Source organism: Macaca mulatta, chromosome 14 (genome assembly GCF_049350105.2).
Source record: "Macaca mulatta isolate MMU2019108-1 chromosome 14, T2T-MMU8v2.0, whole genome shotgun sequence".
Lineage (NCBI taxonomy): Eukaryota > Metazoa > Chordata > Mammalia > Primates > Cercopithecidae > Macaca > Macaca mulatta.
The window spans coordinates 38,193,264-38,218,094 of NC_133419.1; the positions used below are offsets into that span (position 1 = coordinate 38,193,264).

Sequence of the window (24,831 nt, forward strand, 5' to 3'; positions counted from 1 at the left end):
GATAGAGCACAGTCAGAACAGATTCAGCATACTTCTTAATGGCCCTAGAATTTTCAGAATAGTAAATGATCATTGATTTCAACTTCAAGTCAATAGCTGTATTAGTCCCTAACAAAAGAATCAGTCTGTGTTTTGGAGTGTTGAAGCTAGGCATTGACCTCTCTTCTTTAGCTGTGAAAATCCTAGATGGCATCTTTTCCAATATTAGGCATTTTGTCTACATGGAAAATCTGCTACTTAGTGTAGCCACCTTCACCAATGATCTTAACTAGATCTTCCAGATCACTTGCTGCAGCTTCTCCATTACGCTTGTCACTTCACCTTGCACTTTTATGTCATAGAGAAAACTTCTTTCCTTAAACCCCATGAACCATCCTCTGCTAGCGCTAGACTTTTCTTCTATAGCTTCTTTACCTCACTCAGCCTTCACAGAATTAAATAGAGTTAGGGCCTTGCTCTGAATTAGGTTTTGGCTTAAGGAAATGTGGCTGGTTTGATCTTCTATTCAGACCCCTCAAACTTCCTCCACATCAGGAGTAAGGCTGTTTTGCTTTCTTATCATTTATGTGTTTACTGGAGTAGCACTTTCAATTTCCTTCTGCAACTTTTCCTTTGCATTCTTCACAACTTGGCTGACGGTCTGGTGCAAGAGGCGTAGCTTTTGACCTCCCTCAACTTTCAACATGCCTTTCTCACTAAACATAATAATTTCTAGCTTTTGATTTAAAGTGAGAGACATGCAACTCTTCCTTTCACTAAAACACTTAGAAGTAATTGTGCTGTTATTAATTTGCCTTACTTAAATATTGTTGTCTCTCAGAGAACAGGGAGGCCCAAAGAGAGGAGAAAGAGAGAGAGAGAGAGAGAGGGAGGGAGGAAAGGTTGGATGGTAAAGTAGTCACAACACATACATTTATTAAATTATCTGTCATATATGAGTGCTGGTTTTGGTAACCCAGAAAAATTACAGTAGTAAGCTCAAAGATCACTGATCACAGATCACCATAACAGATATGAAAGTAATTAAACAGTTTAAGATACTAAGGTAATTGCCAAAATGTGACACGGAGGCAAAAAGCGAGCACATGCTGTTGGAAACATAGCGCTGATAGACTTGCTTGAGTGTTGCTACAAGCCTTCAATTTGTGAAAATCGCATATTTGTGAAGCTCAGTAAAGTGAAGTGCAATAAAACAAGGTATGCCTGTACTAATATACCTGAAATCACACTACATTTTATTAAATCCAGCAGGAAAATTATTCTATGATATCAGCACAGAAATTTTAACTTTGTGTGTGTTGAAAGAGTAATTTAAAAGCATTTTCTTATCTTCCCCCAACTGTAAAACTTAACTATCCAGGGAACCAAAAGAAAATACATTTGACTAGAGTAAATCATTTGTCAGGAGAATACATTAAAAACAAATTTAAGTTTCACACTTGGGTCTGGGTACATAAACAGTACAGAAAGTGATGGAATATTTAAGGTATGAACCACCCTTCCTAATTTAACTTATGGTCTTACTAATAAATACTTCCTTGAACATGTGCTTCACACATCATAAAATTTATGAACAGGCTACATGCTGGTTTTCAAGAAACCATTTGTACAAGGTTTCCTTTTCAGGGTTAAGCATCACATTCCTAGATCCTGAGCTGTATTTCAAAAAAGGAAAAGACACAAAGAAGCTCTTTAGTTAAAGATTCATGAACACAGCATGCTAGGTTGCAATGTGTTATTTCAAGAGTTCAAGACCTTCTGTCCACCTGCACTGAACTGAGCTGTTGGCTCTGAAATAGCTTATCGAATATGCAGGAGATCAGCCAATCTCTTACTGTCTTTTCCTGTAAATACCTTCTAGGGACCCTGACAAAAACAAAGTCTGATCCCTCCTAGAGGAAAGGCAGCTGAGTGGAAAATAGAGCTTTGATTTTCTTCTCCTGCACTATGGGGATCCTGCCCTCTTCAGATTTTCTTTTTTTTAACTTCTTGTCTAGTGAATTCTACATGTCTTTCAAGATTCTGATCACTTCTTTTATGTTGAGATTTTTCCAGAAGCTGACCCTGTGATGAAGATTTAAATGCAAGAAATTTATTGAGGCAGTCTATCTGGAAACACTCATAGAAGATAGGGAATTAACACAGGAAAGAAAACCTCTGGAACGTGTTGTAATGAACAGGTTACTGCTTTGGCAATGGGCTCAGCACCACTAGACTTCATAGGGACACTGTAGGGTATACCTTAGAGGTTTCACACTTGGGGAAAGGACACTCAGGTGCTCAGGATACCCATGCCTACCCCTCTTTGGTTGAGAGCTGCTCCTCTGGGCATCCACTCCTGGGTCTTTTTGGCCTTTCTTGTGTGCTGGCCAAGCGTGCTTTCTCAGGCAGAGAGGGGAGATTGGCAGTCTTGCAACATGTGCTGGCATGTATGTGACAAGTGCTAAGGGGCTATGGCAGGGCACTGGCAGCCTCTGCAATGCCCTTCTGGAAATCTCCTGCAACTGCTAATGGTGCTCTGGATGCCTGACTTCTCTGGCCCCCCAGCACGTCAGTCCCAGTGCTCATGATGTTATGTTGACATCTTTCACTCACACAACACATCTGTTGAAATCCTTGCTATGGAAAAGAGATCGCATTTGTGAATAAAGACAGATATGATCACTTCTCTTGTTGGGGATAAAGGGTGCAAAAACAAGGAAGCAAACACATAAATATTAATTCATAAAAACAAAAATTTTGGCAAGTGCTATGAGGGTAACAAAAGGGGTGTATAACAATAATAAATGAATGTTGGGATTGGAATAGGGAATTTATTTAGACATGGTGATTAAGGAACACCAAGCTAAAGAGAAACTATTTATGCCAAATCCTGAAGGGTGAGAGAAGACAGTCATGCAAAGGGCAGGGGAAAGAGTGTCAGGTAGGAGGGACAGTGGGAAGATGGGAATCATCTTGTTTGAAAAACTCAGTCATCAAGGCTAGAACTGGGGCAAGAGGGCATGTACCAGATGAGGTAGAAAAGCAGGAAAGGGCTGGGTCAGGTAAGACTCAGTCTCTTCCGCTAGATTATAAGTTCCTCAAGACCTATGAGGATCATGTCACGTATCTGTGTTTTCACCAATAATGCTCCTTTCCTTCCTCCCCAACTTGTATAGTCCAACACTGAAGGTTTTCCGAAAACTGTTATGGTCCATAATCCAAAATAAATCTTTGCTTATTTCCTAATGATGGCTACAGCAACCCCTGAAAAATGAGATTGAGACTGAGTACACTTTTATATTTTAAAAGACGAAGAAATTCATAAAATATTTAGGTGGTAACCCCATAAAACTCTGAAAGTATTGCTGAGAATGTACAAATGGGGCTTCTAAACAAGTCTAACCTGCTTGAAAGGAGAGACACACATTTTCATGTTGGACTGTTAGTAACCTGACATATTCTGTATGCTCAGTCCTATGACCAGAAAGATCATCTAGCTGAAGAAAACAAGAATTACACATAAAATAATAAAGAAATCGTAAATGGCAGTGTATGATAAATAATTTAAAAAACAATGGACCCTAACATTTATTGAACACTTATATTTTCAAGCACCCTTCTAAGGACTTTATATGGATTAATTTATATAAATCTCACAACAATCCCATAAGAGATGCTCTATCACTGTTCTTATTTTATTGATGAGGAGACAGGCACAAGGAGCTTAGAAAATTTGTTGAGCATCAGACAATATGTGTCAGATTTGGGATTCCCACACAATTTGACTGAAGACAATGGGAAAAGAGTTGTATGGTGAAGGAAAACATGCACCAAAGGATGTCAAAAGGAAGGATTATTATCCCAGACTTCCTTAGAGTTGGCAGGGAAGACAGATAATTCAGTTTTATTCTCTGTCTTTGTGATTCTCCTCTATGACACCCATAAAAAGGTCACAGAAGGCCCTCTTCATCCCTTTCAACGACATGCCACACACCTCCCTGTGGGACAGCGGGTTTCAAACAGCTCCAATTGTCACAGCTTCTTTATTCTGCTGAGGCACAATAGACCTTTTAAACCCTAATTCTGTGCTCCAGAATTGCAGAATAGTGATATAGTTTGGATATTTGTCCCTACCCAAATCTCATGTTGAATTGTAATCCTCAGTATTGGAGGTATGGCCTGCTGGGAGGTGATTGGATCATGGGGGTGAATTTCTCATGAATGATTTAGCACCATCTACTTGGTGCTGTCCTCACAATAGTGAGTGAGTTATTGAGAAATCTGGCCATTTAAAAGTCTGTGGCACCCAGCAAAAGAAACTATCATCAGAGTGAACAGACAACCTACAGAATGGGAGAAAATTTTTGCAATCTATCAATCTGACAAAGGGCTAATATCCAGGATCTACAAATAACTTAAACAAATGTACAAGACAAAAACAAACAACCCCATCAAAAAGTGGGCAAAGGATATGAACAGACACTTCTTAAAAGAAGACATTTATGCATCCAACAGACATATGAAAAAATGCTCATCACCACTGGTCATTAGAGAAATGCAAACCAAAACCACAATGAAATACTATCTCATGCCAGTTAGAATGGTGATCATTAAAAAGTCTGGAAACAACAGATGCTAGAGAGGATGTGGAGAAATAGGAACACTTTTACACTGTTGGTGGGAGTGTAAATTAGTTCAACCATTGTGGAAGACAGTGTGGTGATTTCTCAAGGATCTAGAACCAGAAATACCATTTGACCCAGCAATCCCATTACTGGGTATATACCCAAAGGATTATAAATCATTCTACTATAAAGACACATGCACACGTATGTTTATTGTGACACTATTCACAATAGCAAAGACTTGAAGCCAACCCAAATGGCCATCAATAATAGACTGGATAAAGAAGATGTGGCACATATACACTATAGAATACTATGCAGCAATAAAAAAGGATGAGTTCATGTCCTTTGCAGGGACATGGATGAAGCTGAAAACCATAATTCTCAGCAAACTATCACAAGAACAGAAAACCAAACACTGCATGTTCTCATTCATAAGTGAGAGTTGAGCAATGAGAACACAGGGACACAGGGAGGGGAACATCACACACTGGGGCCTGTCAGATGGTGGGGAGCTAGCGGAGGGATAACATTAGGAGAAATACCTAATGTAGGTGAAAGGTTGATGGGTGCAGCAAACCACCATGCCACGTGCATACCTATGAAACAAAATGACACGTTCTGCACTTGTACCTCAGAACTTAAAGTATAATAATATAATAAAAAAGTCTGTGTCACCTCTCTCTTTCTCTTGCTCCTGCTTGTATGTGTGATGTATCTATTCCCTCTTCACCTTCTGCCATGATTGTAAGCTTCCTGAGGCCTTTTTGAAGCTGAGCAGATGCCAGCATCATGCTTCCTGTAAAGCCTACAGAACCTTGAGACAGTTAAACCTCTTTTTAAAATAAGTTACCCAATATCAGGTATTTCTTTAGAGCAGTGCAAGAACAGCCTAACACAGGCAGTCTTGAAGATGTGCATAAAGACAACTACTGCATTAACTATTTCTTTATAAGGGTAAGTGGTCTCTTTCCTCCCCAGTATTTCTTCATGCTTTCTGGGTACCATGCACTCCACTAACCTTTCTGCTTTTCTTCAGATGACATGTTTAAATTTACTGATGCCCCATGACAGCACTGGCATCTTGAATCGGACATAATACTGCAGGTATAGTCTGGTCTATGCCTGCAGGGTGGGCTCATTCCTATATTTTTTACTAATGCAGCCCTTATCTAATTAGTGTTTTTTGGCAGTCCCAACTCTGATGACTCATATTAACTTTTCAGTCCACCAGAACATGTAAGAATTGCCTGTTAGCCAAGTATTTGTCTCCTGGATTCATGTACTTTATTTCTGAAGCTAGTTCATTGAAAAATAACTTACTAAGCACATACAGAGATGAGAATAAAGACTACATCTGATATGGTCATTTGTCAAATTTAACAACTCAAGGTTTGAAGGTGAAAAATCTGGGTTCAAATCCTAATTTCAACACTTCCCATCTGCATGACATTTGGAAAGTGAGAAATTCTCTAAGTTCAGTTTCCTTATCTGGAAAGTACAGGATGAGAACAACCTACAGAGTTGTAAAATTTGAACGAGATAATATCTATCAAGAATTTAACATGATGTGCCTGCTGTCCGGTTAAATCTTCACTTGAACCAAAGCAGCTGAGTGTGGCTGGAGGAAAACACATGAGGATGACTGATTTTATTGAAATCTCTAGTTAACTATACCTTACATAGTCCTATCTGACTGTTTCGTATGTTTTCTATCCTCAAACCTTCCACACTTCCTCCTCATATTTATGCTCATCTGGTGACTTTGATTCTTACTTCAGTGAAAAGACAGAAGAACTCACAAGAGAATTTCCATACACTGCTACCACCATACCCATCAACCTGCCTGAGTCTGTGTCCTTATCATTACTTGATATATTATAGGTATATTTGTACATTTATTTGTCTATTTCTCTACCAAAATGTGAACTGCTAAGGGGCAGGATTTTTTTCTTATTTTGTTCACCACTGATTCCCTAGTACCTGGAACAGTGCCTGGTACATAGCAGATATTCATTAAGTGTGATGAATGAATAAATGCACAATCCATGGAAAGTGCTCAGTAATGATATATGTTACTAATATTAGTTATTTCTCTATATTTCAACTGTCTATTGTGAAAGAGAGTCAAATATTATAGATAATGACCATTCGGTGTAGTAATTGTAGTGACAGACAGAGGATCCATACAAATTGCTGTGAGTACATAGATGAGGAAGAAAATAGAAGGTATTTAATAGTGCAGATGCTCTTAAATCAAACCTTGGCTCTTTCACTTCATCTCTCTTTGATTACAAACTAGTTATTTATTTCTATCAGCCTAATTTTTCTTGTGTATAAAATGGTTACAATAATAATGCTGCCTGGGAGTTATTGCTAAGATTAAACAGGGCAATAAATATTAAGTGCTGAGCTCAGTGACTCTAACATGGAAAATGATTTTAAAGCATTTTTAAAAAAGAAAGAGCAGGACGGGAATAGGAAATAAGCTATAGGAGGAAGAAGAATGGCATATGATGTTGGTAGTGTGGACAGAAGGTTAACAGTGGAAGCAGCAAGATATGGTTGGATTCTGAATTATTTTGATGATAGAGCTAATAGAACTTTTAAATAAGTTGAATGGGTATCATGAGAGATAAACAGTAGTCAAGGATAAGCCTGCTACTGGAGAGATGGAGTTGCCACCATCAGCTGAGATGGAAAATGCTGTATGTGGAGCAGAATTAATCTTAGACCACCTGCTCCCAGCAGCGGGTTCATTTTTCCCTCTGGTTTTCCTCAGTGTGTTTCTTATTGTTCCAAGTAAATAACTTCATCAATCCCCTCTAGGGTTTCCCATCATGTATCTTGATTGGTCAATTTATTCTGGGCTAGAAACTCCTATTACACCTTACTGAAGTTCGAGCTTAAAGACTGTGGTTCCTCATTATATGGGCACATTGTTTTCTTTAGATATTTTTCTTTTATATTCCCTATTGAGATCTGCTTTTCTATGGTGATGAGATTGTACTGATTTTTGGTTTGGAATTTTTCTTTTTCAAGTATCTAGCACATATGTGACATATAATGTAGCTGATGATTGCTGTTATTTTCATCTGTAACTATTCTTGACTAAGTAATAGATAACACAGGATCACTTTCTTCCAAGTGTGCTGGTCATTCCAGCTTCACCAAACATTTCTATACTCTTGACTGGAATTAGGTTCATAATTGACCAGTCCTTTCACTGCCTTCTTTAATTCTATTTAAATGAAACTATCTACCAGGTAGGTAAACTTTTGCTAGGAATCAAACCAATGTGTGACTAAATGGCAATTGTCCACCTTTGAGATACTCTCATGTGTTTAATCAGGAATAGAACATGATTGTTCTTCATGTAAGGGGAGCTCAAACATTAGATATTATAAGGCACTCTTCTACTCTCCTGTCTTTTTCCCAAATGTTCTTTAATGTGTCTTTGCTCTTACGTTTATGGTGCTTTAACTGGAAGGAAAAGGGGAGACAGGAAGGATCTAACAGGTTTTGGGCATCCACAGTGTGCCAGACACTGTGCTAAGTACTTACAGTTTATCACTTATTCTTCATCTCCCAAGGCTAATAGGCATCACTTCTTTTAAATATGGAAAAAGTGAGGCTCAGGCCATTTATGAAACTAAGTCAAGTTCACAGAAAAAAGTCAAAACTAGCTCTTCTGACTCCAAAGTGTGTGCTCCTTCTGTTAACACCATCTTATTTCATGAGTGAAGAGCTTTCTTGATATACTGGACTCTTTCACCTTCTCTTCTAGAAATTCTAATAAAATTCTTTTTGAAAAATGTGTATGTGTGTGATGTTCCCCTCCCTGTGTCCATGTGTTCTCCTTGTTCAACTCCCACTTATGATTGAGAACATGCAGTCTTTGATTTTCTGTTCTCGTGATAGTTTCCTGAGAATGATGGTTTCCAGCTTCATTCATGTCCCTGCAAAGGACATCAACTCATCCTTTTTTATGGCTGCATAGTATTCCATGGTGGGGGACTAATGGAGGGATAGCATTAGGAGAAATACCTAATGTAGGTGATGGGTTGATGGGTGCAGCAAACCACCATGGCACATGTATACCTATGTAACATACCTACACGTTCTGCACATGTACCCCAGAACTTAAAGTATAATTAAAAAAAAGAAAAGAAAAATGTGTATGTTTCCATTTGTATATGAAAGCCTTGCTGTTTGAATGTTACCAGTGAAATGATGGCTGTTTCCTGGGCTTACTTTCTTTCCTATTGATATTTGTGGCTTGGTTTAGGGATCAATATAAATGTAGGGTGGAATAATTGATGAAGGTCTTCATTAGGATGTGAGTAAACCTTGTAGAATGGGTAGGTAAAGCTTGACCAGTCAGAAAGAGAAGAATAAGCCATGCAGGAGGCAAGCAGAACTTGGACAAAAAAGGGAGTCCACATGCTCGTGGAGGGCGTACCAGATTGTGGGATGATTGGAAAGCCCCAGTGAATACTTTTATTCTTTAGGCAATGAGACACATGAGCAAGGGGGATAAGAGATGATTGTGAGCCTCAGGGGGATTGCCTTTAGAATTGTGCAAGCTGGGTATGAACAGAGAGGCCATGTTATGTCAGTCATACAGACATGGGATGATAAAAGGCTCCAACTAAGCTGTTGGCAAGAAAGACAATCTATATAATCTTTCCCTCCATAAGCCTAACTTAAATATCAATCATCTCTATGCAAACAGCAAATACGTAACATAATCGAAAGCCAATTGGAGACGAGAAAGTAATTTTAATAATAATATTCTACATTTTTCAAAAACAAGTATTCTGCTCAAGAGGGTCAAGAAAACTGTTTTTTGTTTGTTTGTTTTATGGTGGGTTGGAGACATTGTTAGTATGCCTCCCGCTTTTGGAAAGACAAAACAGTGTGTAGAGATTCACACCGTGAACTTTTTTTCCAAGAAGCAACACAGGAACTTAACAGGAAAACTGAAAGAAACCACAGGCCCTTTGAAATAAGTGGCAGGCTGCAGTCTTCATTGTAAGCCAGGTGGAAAACTATAAGTCCCCAGAGTGCGAGGGAAGATAAACTGCCTCCAGGATATACCCTCCCACTGGGGAACCTGGCAATACAGCCCATGGGGGAAGGCCTTAATCCTACCCAGCACTGGAGCTGATTTAGGGAGTGGTAGGGAACATAAAAGTAGGAGCAGCAGCGGGAAGAGTTCTGTGCATTCCCAGTCTCCAGCATGGATGGAGGGAAGCCATTTTTGGTCTTACAGAAGTCTGTCAGCTAATGCAGGTAGCAGTCACAGGTTGAGAGAGGCTCCCAACTGAAATTCAGGATATAATCTCAAGTGCGGACAAACACCGTTGGCCAGAACTTAAGGGTAGGTGGGAAATGTGCTGCTGCCACAGGGGCAGGAGCCGGGTGTTCTGGCTTTCTGGGTGGACTGGAAGGGGTGAGGTCTGAAAGCCATGGTAGCATCTTCTGGGGGAGTTCTGAGCATAGACTGCTTAGGACTTAGCTAGCTGCTGCTAGTGGAGAGCACTGCAAGTGTGAGACCTGCCTTGCCAAGTGAATGGGAGCTGGGTGGGGTTTATTGCCACCTGCTATTCCTCACTTCCTGCACAAACTCTTCTGTGCAGCAGAGACAGCTGTGCTTCTCTCTGGAACACTACCCCAGTGGCAAGAGAACTGCCCTCCAATTTCACAAAAACTGCTGCTTGTCCTGCATGTGGAGAGTCAGAGTGTGGCCCTGTCTGACCCAGATGCTACCTGGCTTTGCCCCTCCACCCACCCTGGTAACTTAACACAATGGACAGAAACTTTTGGGAGCTTTATGGCCCCACTCATTGTCCGAGAATACAGAATACCTCCCCTAGGTAACAAAGCAAGCACAAATCCCACTGCTACTAACACAGTTTGTGCTCTTTTGCAAGTGCCACCTCCTGGCTGGAGGTCAACTGACACAGTCCATTACAACATCTGCAGGTAGAATAACACAGTGCTCAGGAAGAAGAACATGTGTGCGTTACCTCAGTTATCACCATTGTTTGCAGTACCATGGCTAACCAGGAGGTCTTGAGTTTGCCCGTGTGACCAATTCATTACTTTTTCTACCAGCATTTGAGAAAGCCAACATACTAAAGTTATTTATAACCAAGGAACTTTACAGAGTTTACGTCACTCCCCTGCCATCTCCATCAGAGCTGGGAGACTTGAGGACAGATCACATCACTGGTTCCCTTGCAGACATTTCCCAGCACCAGCCTGGAGTGTGGCAGCCCCACTAGGTGGCTAGACCCAGAGGAGCAGCCGCCTTCACAGTAGTCTGGTTCTCAGCAACTCCTACTCCTAGGCGGACAGCGAAGGTACCACATTAAGAGAACACCTTGAGAGATAAATGAGTCTGGATGGCAGGCCTTGAATCCCAGAACTTTCTGCTGGTGGGAAGTTTCTTTCAGCAGAGGCACAGATACGGTGCTGGGCTCAGTGGGGAAAGTCTGAAGCTCTGCCCCAACTGTGAGGCAGCCCTTGTGCTCACAAACGGTCTTGGAGAAGAAGAATTCTTTTCCCCTCTTGTCAATCACTGAAGACACAGCTAGGGCTTCTCCCATAGGAGTTCAGCATGAGTCCACCTATAGGCAGCCTTTCTGGAACACTTCAGGGTGACTGAATCCCCACAGGAGGAGTGCCCTCTGGGTTCAGGCTTGCATGAGGGGTAGTGTCACAATTCATCTCTATTTGGAATATCAAGTATTCAACTCTACTTGGAATTTCATTCCTGTAGATGAAAAGAGATGCCTGTCTGATTTGAATAGCTGTAGCACTAGATCAGGAGTGTGACTGGGAGATGGACTGCTTTCCTGCTGGCCTGTCAAGGGAGAGGCCATTCTTCCCCCTGGTAAGATCTCAGTGCTCACTGAGAGCTCCCCTGGCCACCTCTGTCAAGACTGGGACTTCTGCCGACTATTGGGTGTTGCATTTACCCACCTGCTTCAGCCACAACTGGTTTCTACACAGGGACACCTCTCCTACTAGGGAAAAATAAACAAAAATGTGCACCCCATGGGGGAATGAGATAAGCTTCAAGAGACCTCTGCTATTCCAACCTAATAAGAGATAGTGAACTTAGTCACACACCAAGCACATCATTACTACAGCCAGCATCTGAGAAAGCCATCATACAAAGACCATAACAAGAAATTCTTACAGAGTCTTCACCCCTGAAAGCACCAAGAGCTAAATAAGGCTGCAATAAACTATAAACATTAAAGTCACATCTTTCAGGGGAAAAAAGACATAAAACAGTCAAATAAAAAGAAGTCAACAATAACGAAAAGAAATAGTCTATCCAAATTAGAAGGAACCAGAAAAATAATCCTGGCAAGTATGAAAAAACAGGGTTCTATAACATCCCCAAGGTATCACATTAGCCACTGTCCTCCAGACCCCAGAATGGTAGATCCACTGACAGCTTGCACCACATACCTAGAAAAGCCACAGACACTCAATGCAAGCCTGTGAAAGCAGCCACAGGGGCTATATAACCTGCAGACCCACAGAGGCAGAGCTGCCCAAGGCCTTGAGAGTCCACCTCTTGTGGCCTGAATATGAGATATGGCGTGAAAGGAGATCATTTTAAAGTGCTAAGATATAATGACTGTAAAGTTTTCAAACTTTTATGCTCTTCTTCCCTTTTAAACATAACTTTCAGTTTTGGCTAATCTCTTTGTTCACACATATGAGAATAGACTTTTATAAACAGCCAGGTCACATCTTGAATGCTTTGCTGCTTAGAACTTTCTTCTCCCAGATACCCTAAATCACCTTTCTCAATTTCAAAGTTCCACAGATCTCTAGGGCAGGGGTAAAAGGCCATCTTTCTTCTTGCTAAAAACTGACCTTTACTCCTAATACATTTCTCATCTCCATCTGAGAGTACCTCAGCCTGGACTTCATTGTCCATATCACTATCAGCATTTTGGTCAAAGCCATTCAACAAACCTCTAAGAAGTTCCAAACTTTCCCACATCTTCCTGTCTTCTTCTGAGCTCTCCAAACTGTTCCAACCTCTGCTAATTTCCAAAATCACTTCCACATTTTTAGGTATCTTTATAACAGTACCCCACTCCCAGTACCAATTTTCTGTATTTGTCCATTCCCACAGTGCTATAAAGAACTACCTGAGACTGGGTGATTTATGAAGGAAAGAGGTTTAATTGATTCACATTTCCACAGGCTTACAGGAAGCATGACTGGGAGGCCTCAGGAAAGTTACAATCATGGTGGAAGGTGAAGGGAAAGCAAGCATCTTTCTCACATGGTGTCAGGAGACAAAGAGCAATGGAGGAAGTGCCACACACTTTTAAACCATCAGATCTCATCAGAACTCATTCACTATCATAAGAACAGCAAGGGGGAAGTCAGCCACGATTCAATCACCTCCCACCAGCCCTCTCCTCTCACATGTGTGGATTACAATTTGACATGAGGTTTTGGTGGGGACACAGAGCCAAACCGTGTTGCCTTACAAGCCCAAAGGGATTGGGATCCTATCTTTAGCCATTTTATTTTTGGAGGCGGAGTCTCACTCTGTTGCCCAGGCTAAAGTGCAGGGGCACAATCTCAGCTCACTGCAAGCTCTGACTCCCAGGTTCACGCCATTCTCCTATCTCAGCCTCCCTAGTAGCTGGGACTATAGGCACCCACCACCATGTCTGGCTAATTTTTCATATATATATATATATATATATGTAGAGATGGGGCTTCACTGTATTAGCTAGGATGGTCTCTATCTCCTGACCTTGTGATCCGCCCACCTTGGCCTCCTAAAGTGCTGGGATTACAGGCGTGAGCCACCGCACCCAGCCTTTTTAGCCTCTTTAAAGAGAATAATTGTCAGGCAAGAATTTTGTATCCTGCAAAACTAAGTTCCATAAATGAAGGAGAAATAAAGTCATTTTCAGACAAGCAAATGCTGAGGCAATTTGTTACTACTAGACAAACCCTACAAGGAATGCTAGGAGTTCTAAATCTTGAAACAAAAGGTTGACATGCACCAGAATAGAACTTCTTGAAAGCATAAAATGCACAGGCCTATAAAACAATAATACAATGAAGAAAATAAAGTAGGTAACAATTAACATGATGACTGAGAAAGTATCTCACATCTCGACATGAACATTGAATGTAAACAGCCTAAATGCTCCACTTAAGATACAGATTGGCAGAATGGAAAAAAAAAATCACAAACCAAGTATCTTCTGTCTTCAAGAGATTCACCTAACACATAAGAATTCATATAAATTCAAGGTAAAGGAGTGGGAAAAGATACTCCATGCAAATAGAAATCAAAAGTGAGCAGAAGTAGCTATTTTTATATCAGATTAAACAGACTTTAAAGCAACAATATTAAAAACAAAAAAGAAAGAAGGTCATTATACAATGATGAAAGAATCAATCCAACAAGAGGATATTACAATCCTAAATACATATGTCCCTAACTCTGGAGCTCCCAAATTTATAAAACAATTACCATTAGACCCAAGAAGTAAGACAGAGAGCAACACAATAATAGTGTGTTGTTATTGGGGACTTCAATAGTGTGTTGCTGTCAGTGGGGACTTCAATACCCCACTGACAGCACTAAACAGATCACTGAGACAGGAAGTCAATAAAGCAACAATGGACTTAAACTATACTCTATAACAAATGGACCTGATATTTATAGAACATTCTACCCAATAACTGCAAAACACACATTCTTATTAACACATGGAATATTTTTCAAGATAGACCATATGATAGGTCACAAAACATGTCTCAATACATTTAAGAAAATCAAAATTATGTCAAGTACCTTCTCAGAACACAGTGCAATAAAACTGGAAATTAACTCCGAAAGGAACCCTGAAATCAATACAAACACATGGAAATTAAACAATCTTCTCCTGAATGATTTTGGGGTTAACAATGAAATCAAGATGGAAATTAAAAAATTCTTTGAAATAAATGACAATATTGACACAAGTTATGAAAATCTCTGTGATACAGATGTTGACTACTATACATCACATAAACAGAATTAAAAACAAAAGCCATATAATCAGTTCAATAGATGCAGCAAAAGCATTTGATAAAATTCAGCATCTCTTTAGGTAACCCCCAATAACAAACTAGGCATTGAAGGAACATACCTCAAAATGCCAGGAGGTGAATAAAGGCCATATATAACAAACCATCAGCCAACATCATACTGAATGGAGAAAAGTTAAAAGTGTAAGTTAAAAGTTAAAAGCAAAAGTTAAAAGGTTAAAGTTAAAAGTTTCAGTTCCTGAGAGCTGGAACAAGACAAGGATGCCCACTTTCACCAGAAAATGGGCATCCATTTTCTAGAATGAATGTCCTAGCTTGAGTAATTAGACAAGAGAAAGAAAATAAAGGGCAACCAACTTGTAAAAGAGGAAGTCAAATTATTACTGTTCACTGATGATACAATTGTACACCTAGAAAACTCTAAAGATTCCTCCAAAAGACTTCTAGATTTCATAAGCAAATTCAGTGAAGTCTCAGGTTACAAAATTAACATACACAAATCAGTAGCAGTACTATACACCAACAATAACCAAACCGAGAATCAAACCATGAACTCAGTCCTTTTTACAATAGCTGCAAAACAAAATCTAGGAATATTTTTAACCAGGGAGATGAAAGATCTCTATAAGGAGAACTACAAAACACTGCCAAAAGAAATCATAGATGACACAAACAAATGGAAACTCATCCCATGCTCATGAATTAGAACACTCAATATTTTAAGAATGACCACATTATCCAAAGAAATCTACAGATTCAAGGCAATGCCTATCAAAATATCAATACTATTCTTCCCAGAATTAGTAAAAAAAAAAAAAAAAAAAAAAAAAAAAAACCCAAAATTCATATGGAACCAAAAAAAAAAAAAAAAAAAAAAGAGCCCAAATAGCCAAAGCAATCCTAAACAAAAAAACAAATCTGAATGCATCATCTGACCTGATTTCAAATTATACTATAATGCTATAGTTACCAAAACAGCATGGTACTGTACAAAATTAAACACATAGAACAATGGAACAGAATAGAGAACCCAGAAATAAAGCTAAATATCTGTAGCTAATGGATCTTTGACAAAACATATGAAACTATAAATTGGGGAAAAGACACCTTATTTAATAAATGATGCTGGAAAAACTGAATAGCAATATATAGAAGAATGAAACTGGGTCCCTATCTTATACCTTATAAAAAAATTAACTCAAGGTGGATTAAAGACTTACATTGAAGATCTGAAATAATACAAATTCTAGAGGATAACCTAGAAAAAACTCTTCTGGACATTGGCCTATGCAAAGTATTTATGACTAACACCCCAAAAACAAATGTAACAAACAAAAATACAAAAATAAATGGGGTCTAATTAAACCAAAAAGCTCTGTATAGAAAAACAAATAATTACCAGAGCTAAACAACCCACAGAATGGGAGAAAACATTTGCAAGCTATCCATCCCAAAGGACTAATATCCAAAATCTACAAGGAACTCAAACAAATCAGCAAGAAAAAAACAAGCCCATTGGCAGATGACATGAATGGACATTTCTCAAAAGAAGATGTACAAACATGAAAAAATACTCAGCATCACTAGTCATCAGTGAAATGGAAATTAAAACCACAGTGAGATACCATTTTACCCTCACCAGAATGGCTATTATTAAAAAATAAAAAAACAACAGATGTTGGCATGGATGTGGTGAAAAGGGAAGCATTCACTGTGGGTAGGAATGTAAATTAGGCCAACCTTTACAGAAAACAGTGTGGAGATTTCTTAAAGAACTAAAAGTAGAACCACTTTTCAATTCAGGAATCCCATTACTGGGTATCTACCTAAAAGGAAAGAAGTCATTATGTAAAAAAGACACCTGAAAATGTATGCTTATTACAGCACAATTTGCAATTGCAAAGTTATGGGACCAATCTAAGTGCCCATCGACTAATGAGTGGATAAAGAAAATGTGGTATATATACACCATGGAATACTACTCAACCATAAAATGAATAAAATAATGTATTTTGCAGCAACTTGAATGAAGCTGGAGGCCTTTATTCTAAATGAAGTAACTCAGAAATGGAAAACCAAATATTGTATGTCCTCACAAGCGGGAGCTCAACTATGGTTTTTAAAATTTTTATTTTATTTTATTTTTGAGATGGAGTTTTGCTCTGTCATCCAGGCTGGAGTGCAGTGGCTCAATCTTGGCTCACTGCAACTTCTGCCTCCTGGGTTCAAGCAATTCTCTTGTCTCAGTCTCCCGAGTACCTGGGACTACAGTCGTGTGCCACCACGCCTGGCTAATTTCTGTATTTTTAGTAGAGATGGGGTTTCACCATATTGGTCAGGCTCAAACTCCTGACCTCAGGTGATCCACTCGCCTTAGCCTCCCCAAGTCCTGGGATTACAGATGTGAGCCACTGCACCTGGCCTGGAGCTCAACTATGTGCAAAGGCAAACAGAGTGGTATAATGGACTTTGGAGACTCAGAAGTGGGAGCGTGAGAAGAGGTAAGAAATAAAAAATGACATATTTGTTACAACGTACACTGCTTGGGTGACAGGTGAACTAAAACCTCAGACTTCCCCACTATGCTATTCATTTACGTAATAAAAAACCACTTACTATCCAAAAGCTATTGAAATAAAATTTAAAAAAAGAAATAAACCTATTTTAAAACAAAAAAGAAAACTCTCAGAGTTGCTGTTTATAGTTATTTACAACCACTTTCAAGGAAATGTTTTGAAAAAAATAATGAGTTGATACGCATTGTGCAACACTACCCTTCACCCAATATTGCACTGATTGAGAAGTTAAGTATATACTATTATTATGTATGTTGTGCAGATAAGGATATCGAAGCACAGAAAGGTTAAGTAAGTTGCTCAAAATCACAGACTTAGCAAGGCCTAGGGCCAAAATCACTCTTAATTTCAGTACCCTACTTTCTTATTGATTAATAACAAAGTTACTGATTGAGAAAAATATAAAATTTTAAGAAAAAAAGAAAGAAAAATGAGAGGATTTATTGGATAGAGTAGAACTCAAACATTTTTATTTAATTTGCTAAGCCAGAAATTAGGCAAATCAATACTATGTATGAATGTAAACATCAACAAATTCTTAAAATCTTTTTTTTTTTTCCCCCTACAGGGATATCCCACAGCTATTCCACGGATGGTCACATTTGGAAGTTTGGTTCTAAAACCTAAAAGAAGAAATTTAGGAATAGGAACAGCTCCAGCCTCCAGCTCCCAGTGTGAGTGACACAGAAGACGGGTGATTTCTGCATTTTCAACTGAGGTACCAGGTTCATCTCACTGGGGAGTGTTGGACAGTCTGTGCTGGTCAGTGGGTGCAGCCCAACCAGTGAGAGCTGAAGTAGTCCCAGGCATTGCCTCACCTCGGAAGTGCAATGGGGAAGGGAATTCCCTTTCCTAGCCAAGGGAAACTGAGACACACAATACCTGGAAAATTGGGTAACTCCTACCCTAATACTGTGCTTGAGAGAAGAAGACTTCAGTCGATCAAACGTCTCAGAGCTAAAGGAGGAACTACGTACCCAGTGCAAAGAAACTAAAAACCTTGAAAAAAGAATGGAAGAATGGGTAACTAGAATAATCAATGCATAGAAGTCCATAAATGAACTGAGAGAGATGAAAACCATGACACGAGAACTACATGAAAAATGCACAAGCTTCAGTAACTGACTTGATCAACTGGAAGAAAGAGTATCAGTGATTGAAGATCAAATAGATGAAGTGAGAAGAGAAGTTTAGGGAAAAAAGAGCAAAAAGAAATGAACAAAGCCTCCAAGAAATATTGGATTATGTGAAAAGACCAAATTTACGTCTGATTGGTGTGCCTGAAAGTGATGGGGAGAATGGAACCAAGTTGGAAAACACTCTGCAGGATATCATCCAGGAGAACTTCCCCAACCTAGCAAGGTAGGCCAAATTAAAATTCAGGAAATACAGAGAACACTGCAAAGACACTCTTCAAGAAGAGCAACTCCAAGACACATAATTGTCAGATTCACCAAAGTTGAAATGAAGGAAAAAATGTTAAGGGCAGCCAGAGAGGAAGGTCGGGTTACCCACAAAGGGAAGCCCATCAGACTAGCCATAAGTAGAAAGCTGAAACTGGGTCCTTTTCTTACTCCTGATACAAAAATTAATTCAAGATGGATTAGAGACTTAAATGTTAGACCTAAAACCAGAAAAACCCTAGAAGAAAACTTAGCTAATACCATTCAGGACATAGGCATGGGCAAGGACTTCATGTCTAAAGCACCAAAAGCAACAGCAACAAAAGCCAAAATTGACAAATGGAATCTAATTAAACTAAAGAGCTTCTGCACAGCAAAAGAAGCTACCATCAGAATGAACAGGCAACCTACAGAATGGGAGAAAATTTTTGCAATCTTCTCATCTGACAAAGGGCTAATATCCAGAACCTACAAAGAACTCAAACAAATTTACAAGAAAAAAACAAACAACCCCATCAAAATTGGGCAAAGGATATGAACAGACACCTCTCAAAAGAAGACATTTATATAGCCAACAGACACATGAAAAAATGCTCATCATCACTCGCCATCAAAGAAATGCAAATCAAAACCACAATGAGATACCATCTCACACCAGTTAAAATGGCGATTATTAAAAAGTCAGGAAACAACAGGTGCTGGAGATGAAGTGGAGAAATTGGAACACTTATACACTGTTGGTGAGACTGTAAACATTGTGGAAAACAGTGTGGCAATCCCTCAAGGATCTAGAACTAGAAATACCATTTGACCCAGCCATCCCATTACTGGGTATATACCCAAAGGATTATAAATCATACTGCTATAAAGACACATGCACACGTATAATTATTGTGGCACTATTCTCAATAGCAAAGACTTGGAATCAACCGAAATGTCCATCAAGGACAGACTGGATTAAGAAAATGTGGCACATACACACCATGGAATACTATGTAGCCAGAAAAAGGGATGAGTTTGTGTCCTTTGTAGGGACACAGATGCAGCTGGAAACCATCATTCTCAGCAAACTATCACAAAAACAAAAAACCAAACACTGCATGTTCTCACTCATAGGTGGGAATTGAACAATGAGATCACTTGGACACAGGAAGGGGAACATCACACATCGGGGCCTATTGTGGGGAGTCGGGAGGGGGAGGAATAGCATTAGGAGATACACCTAATGTAAATGATGAGTTAATGGGTGCAGCACACCAACATGGCACATGTATACATATGTAACAAACCTGCATGTTGTGCACATGTACCCTAGAACTTACAGTATAATTAAAAAAAAAAAAAAAAGAAAAAGAAAAACAAGCAGAGAAACAAAAATTGATACAGAAAAAGATGTCAGGCTTATGCACTAAATTATCCATAATTAGTTTAATTATGAATGGTCTATCAAGAGACAGATAATAGAAGAGTGTATTTAAAAGTATGACCCTTTCGTATATGTTTCTTGTATGCTGTGTACAAGAAACTCACTTGAAATTTACCAATCCAGGGCAGGCCAAATTAAAAGGATGAAAAAAGATATATTACACAAACATTAATGCAAGGAAAGCAAGAGTGCTTGTATGTATATCAGATAAAGCAAAGAAAATTACCAGAAACAGAGAGATTATGTAATGATCAAAGGTTTAATCTGTGAAGAAGACAGCAATTTTAAAAGTGTATTCACCAAACAACAGAGCTTCAAAATATGTGATGTGAAAATTGCCAGAACTAAGGCGGGTCGGGCTCGGACCTGCGCTGCCTCAGGATGTAAAGTGTAACAAGCTGGCCGGGGCGGGGGGGGAATGGGGGGCCGCAGCATGGGTCTGTGAGGCCTATGGGGTGCCCGCGTTCCCCAGCGGCCCCCGCAGCCGGCTCCGCAGTGGTCCACTCCAGTTGGTTGCCGCCTACGGATTCGGATTCCAGACCCAAGGCTGCCTGTTCTCCACCGTTTGTTGTGGCCGGTGTTACTGCGGTGATCCCAGAGCAGTTTGGCGCTATGGAGGAGCCCGGCGCTACCCCTCAGCCCTATTTGGGATTGGTCCTGGAGGAGCTAGGCAGGGTTGTGGCAGCACTACCTGAAAGTAGGAGACCAGATTCGGATCCTTATGGTTTTCCATGGGAATTGGTGGTATGTGCAGCTGTTGTTGGATTTTTTGCCGTTCTCCTTTTTCTGTGGAGAAGTTTTAGATCGGTTAGGAGTCGGCTTTATGTGGGAAGAGAAGAAATACTTGCTGCAATGCTTTCTGGACTAATTGAAGAAAAATGTAAACTACTTGAAAAATTTAGCCTTATTCAAAAAGAACACGAAGACTATGAAGTAGAGTCATCTTTAGAGGATGTCAGCTTTGAGAAGGCGGCAGCAGAAGCACGAAGTTTGGAGGCAACCTGTGAAAAGCTGAACAGGTTCAATTCTGAACTTGAGGATGAAATCCTCTGTCTAGAAAAAGAGTTCAAAGAAGAGAAATCTAAACATTCTCAACAAGATGAATTGATGGCGGATATTTCAAAAACGATACAGTCTGTACAAGATGAGTCAAAATCTCTCAAATCACAAATAGCTGAAGCCAAAATCATTTTCAAGATTTTTCAAATGAATGAAGAACGATGGGAGATAGCAATAAAAGATGCTTTGAGTGAAAATTCTCAACTTCAGGAAAGCCAGAAGCAGCTTTTGCAAGAAGCTGAAGTATGGAAGGAACAAGTGAGTGAGCTTAATAAACAGAAAGTAACATTTGAAGACTCCAAAGTACATGCAGAACAAGTTCTAAATGATAAAGAAAATCACATCAAGACTCTGACTGGATGCTTGCTGAAGATGAAAGATTGGGCTGCTGTGCTTGGAGAGGACATAACGGATGATGATAACTTGGAATTAGAAGTGAACAGTGAACCGGAAAATGGTGCTTACTCACATGATCCTCCAAAAGGAGCTTTGAAGAAACTGATTCATGCTGCTAAGTTAAATGTTTCTTTAAAAGCCTTAGAAGGAGAAAGAAACCACATTATTATTCAGTTATCTGAAGCTGACAAAACAAAGGACGAGCTTACAGAGCATATTAAAAATCTTCAGACTCAACAAGCATCTTTGCAGTCAGAAAACATGTGTTTTGAAAGTGAGAATCAGAAACTTCAACGGAAACTTAAAATAATGACTGAATTATATCAAGAAAATGAAATGAAACTCCACAAGAAATTGACGGTAGAGGAAAATTACCAGATACAGGAAGAAGAGAAACTTTCTAAAGTGGAAAAAAAGATCAGTCATACCACTGAAGGGCTGGAGACCTATAGAAAGCTAGCCAAAGATCGTGAAGAAGAATTGGAGAGAACTATTAATTTTTATCAAAGGCAGGTTATTTCCTACGAGAGAAAAGGACATGATAATTGGTTGGCAGCTCGGACTGCTGAAAGAAACCTCAGTGATTTAAGGAAAGAAAATGCTAACAACAGACAAAAATTAACTGAAACAGGGTTTAAATTTGCACTTTTAGAAAAAGATCGTTCTGCACCTGATGTTTCAAATACAGCATTTGACAGAGAGCATTCCCCATATGGTCCCTCACCATTGGGTCGGCCTTCATCTGAAACGAGAGCTTTTCTCTCTCCTCAAACTTTGTTGGAGGGTCCACTCAGACTCTCACCTGTGCTTCTGGGGAGAGGAAGAAGAGGCCCAAGAGGCCCAGGGAATCCTCTGGACCATCAGATTACCAATGAAAGAGGAGAACCAAGCTGTGATACATTAACTGATCCTCACAGGGCTCCTTCTGATACTGGGCCCCTGTCATCTCCGTGGGATCAGGAACGAAGGATGATATTTCCTCCACCAGGACAATCATATCCTGATTCAGGTCTTCCTCCACAAAGGGAAGACAGATTTTATTCTAATTCTGATAGACTGTCTGGGCCAGCAGAACTCAGAAGTTTTAATATGCCTTCTTTGGATAAAATGGATGGGTCAATGCCCTCAGAAATGGAATCCAGTAGAAATGACGCCAAAGATGATCTTGGTGATTTAAATGTGCCTGATTCATCTCTCCCTGCTGAAAATGAAGCAACTGGCACCAGCTTTGTGCCTCCACCTCTAGCTCCAATCAGAGGTCCATTGTTTCCAGTGAATACAAGGGGCCCGTTCATGAGAAGAGGACCTCCTTTCCCCCCACCTCCTCCAGGAACCATGTTTGGAGCTTCTGGAGGTTACTATCCACCAGCGGATTTCCCAGGTCCACCACATGCTCCATTTGCAGTGAGAAACATCTATCCACCGAGGGGTTTTCCTCCTTACCATCACCCAAGACCTGGATTTTTACCTCACCCTCACATTCTGAAGGTAGAAGCGAGTTCCCTTCAGGGTTGATTCTGCCTTCAAAGGAGCCTGCTACTGAACATCCAGAACCACAGCAAGAAACCTGACAATATTTTTGCTCTATTCAAAAGTAATTTAGACTGATGTCATTTTCAGTTTAAGTAACTGCTGTTACTTAAGTGATTACACTTTTCTCAAATTGAAGTTTAATGGAATTATAGTTCTTAGTATAGTATTTTATAAATAAAGATTATTTAAACACAAAAGAAATTTAAGTGTGCTGAAGATAACTGCAACTCCAAACCTAACGCTGTGTAGTTCTATGTTTTGCCATCTCGAAGCAAAGTGGAACCAGAAATGAGAGGTAATGGTTTGTGAATCAATTGTTCTCTTTTTTATTGTCTGGTGAATCTGCTGATATATAGGCACTAACAAAATTGGCAGGCTAAATTTATCCCTTATGTATACATTTGGTAAATGTGAAGCCAGTGTAGAAAGTAATGTATAAATTCTAAACTTGTAGCCCAACTGCCAATGTTATAAAACTTATTCCTGGGCTACAAAAAACACAACAAAACAAAACAAAAAACAAAAAACCACACATACAAAAACACAAAAAAACCTAGCTTGTAAGAAATGGAAGCTCATCATTCACTAAGGAAAACCCATTCTATTTTGTTTTCTGTGTTTAAAAAGCAATACATTTATTTTAGTATAACTACAAAAAATTATTTTTCCATGAGCAAAAAAGTTAGAATATTTTCCTTAATTCTCAATGTGGCAACTACACTAAAAATGTATAAAAAGGGAAGGGACTGTAATAATTCTTTCTGGAAATATATTTACTATAGGTTCTCAAAAATACCCTCAAACTTTACCATGGCTTTTTAAATATTTTAAAATACCAGCTTTTCAAGGTCCTGTCTAGCACTAACATTGTTTTATGAAGTTGTTAAGTAATGAGAAAATAATTTTTGAAGAAGAATATAATTAATATACCTCTTACTCAAGCATTTAAAAAAGTAATAGATGTAGTAGTATACAGGCTTTTAAAAAATTTATTTAATACATCTAGTAAATTAAACTTATTTTTAACATTTATATCTGAACATGTGGTATGTGTTTTCTAGCTGGAAGTATAGGTGGAGTTTAGAAAAGGAATGAGGAAGATAAGTTTATCTGGAGTTGACATATGAAACCCAAACTAGGCAGATTTTGTGGGAGCAACCTGCAGATTAGTGGCACCTACGAAAAGCACAGGGCACTGCAGTGTGCTTCCCAGGTTCTAAGTCTCCCCTGGTGGGTTTACAGTCAGAACAAGGGTAGCCTCATCTTGCATAGGTACATTAGACTCTTTAGATGTTATGCCTGATTTTACCAAGCGCAGTGCAGAAATTGAGAATAATCTATTATTATATAATTCAGGAAAGAATAGGACACATTGAAAGACATCAATATGGCACAGAGGAAAAATGAAGCAAGGTACACATTCATAAATTGACATGCATTTGAGATAACTGTATTCACTTAATCAAAACCCCAAAGATATTTCTCTGAAAGTCAATAGGTCCCTTTGCAAAAATTATACCAGTGAGAAAATTATGGCAATGAAAGAGAACTGATCTAATCCACCTCCCCCATCTTGCCTTTCCCCTAATCATTCCTGGGCTTAGGCTAAGCTGTCTTTGAGAGATATTTAATTTATAGTTTTAAATGGGAATGGGCCTTCCCCAAGAACTCAATGGCCTTTGCCAAACGAATGAAAGACCATCAGGTTAGGGGAAAGAGAGGAGCCTGATTCTGCT

At 39.3% G+C, this 24,831-nt stretch overlaps 1 protein-coding gene, 1 long non-coding RNA gene and 1 pseudogene across 5 annotated transcripts in view; 2 read left to right on the forward strand and 1 right to left on the reverse strand.

Annotated features, from left to right (window-relative positions):
• LOC144334557 (uncharacterized) overlaps positions 1–24,831 on the forward strand; it is a 177,302-nt gene that overhangs the window by 130,958 nt on the left and 21,513 nt on the right. The gene's annotated exons all lie outside the window — the stretch shown is intronic.
• BBOX1 (gamma-butyrobetaine hydroxylase 1) overlaps positions 1–24,831 on the reverse strand; it is a 91,643-nt gene that overhangs the window by 40,877 nt on the left and 25,935 nt on the right. The gene's annotated exons all lie outside the window — the stretch shown is intronic.
• Positions 20,539–23,205, forward strand: LOC699326 (cTAGE family member 8-like; annotated as a pseudogene). The gene has a single exon (XR_013404520.1). The product of XR_013404520.1 is annotated as a cTAGE family member 8-like (transcript).